Consider the following 1,306-nt stretch of genomic DNA (forward strand, 5'->3'; position numbering starts at 1 on the left):
AAGTTAAAATCAGATTGTTCATAATATTCCCTTTTAAGATTGCCAAAATGGTATTTAATAATAAATATTTTGAAGAACGTACCTTTAAGTGCCTTGTTAATTATCCCTGGAGTGTTTCTTCTTTTGTATATGATTCTATTTAGTTTCTTGGTAAAAATAGGTTACTGTGACAAGCATTATGTAGCCAAGAGTGGAGAAAGTGAGTGGCAGAGCAGACCTGGCCAAACAATAACAGAATGCTTCCCTAGTCTCTGCATTCGACAGTTGGCCAGACACTAATAGAACCTTTCCCTAGTCTGTGCATTTTATAGACTTCATATCACCCATCTTTCACAGTAGTCTTAATAAAAGCTGAAAGATGTGCCAAAGAATAGATTTGTGTTACACTTGATGAAGTTGATGTTTTGTTGTGACCATTAAAGCATTAATTCTGATTACAAGGAATACTCCATTCATTGGGAAGCAGAATCTATAGTGACATTTGGTGGGGGGTTTCAAATGCACAGATGTGGTCTTTGAATGATGGAAAATCAAATGAACTAAAATTGGACCAAACCAGATGCAGATCCTCTGAGCTCTACCAAATGTGTTGTAAGACAATTGGTCTGCTCATCCAAAAGTTATACATTCACTACTGATTTAATTAAGTCCTGCCCATATAATGCATCATCTTGAGGTTATTTCTTTCTACAAGATGAGTTTCAAAGAATAGTTTTAATAAGATGCAAAGATGAGGACAATCTATCACAGCCTGAGAAATACAGTATGTGAATTGGTACAAATTTTGGAGGATTCTTAAACACTCCATTTATCATTTCATCCAAGGGCAGTGCATATTGAAGGGAAATGATTTATGCTATCTACAACACTTAAAACAGAAAGATAACAGTTTGATTATTGAATCCATACTTCTGTCTTGGTATGCATGTATCAAGGAACCAACTTCATTTTCAAAGGACTGATTAATATGTCTTAGATTGGGTTAAAACATCTTGGAAATTGACTTACAAAGAGTCTTATGAATTAATTCCTTACTGACTTGTCATAGGATATAGCTTTCTTTCTTTCTTTCTTTCTTTCTTTCTTTCTTTCTTTCTTTCTTTCTTTCTTTTCAAAGAGAGCAAAACTTTAATAAACTTCACTCTGGAAAATGCACACTTGGAAGAGGGACTAAAAGCACTCCACTTGGGCTCTAGGACCAGCTTTCCTGGAGGGAGGCTCCTAGGTCTGCTAGAGGACTGTGGGCTTCTCCAGCAGGGTCCAAGCTCTTTTGATGTCTAGGTAAGGTTTTTTTTTTTTTTTTTTT

The sequence above is a fragment of the Mastomys coucha genome, unplaced genomic scaffold (genome assembly GCF_008632895.1).
Source record: "Mastomys coucha isolate ucsf_1 unplaced genomic scaffold, UCSF_Mcou_1 pScaffold7, whole genome shotgun sequence".
Taxonomy (NCBI): Eukaryota; Metazoa; Chordata; class Mammalia; order Rodentia; family Muridae; genus Mastomys; species Mastomys coucha.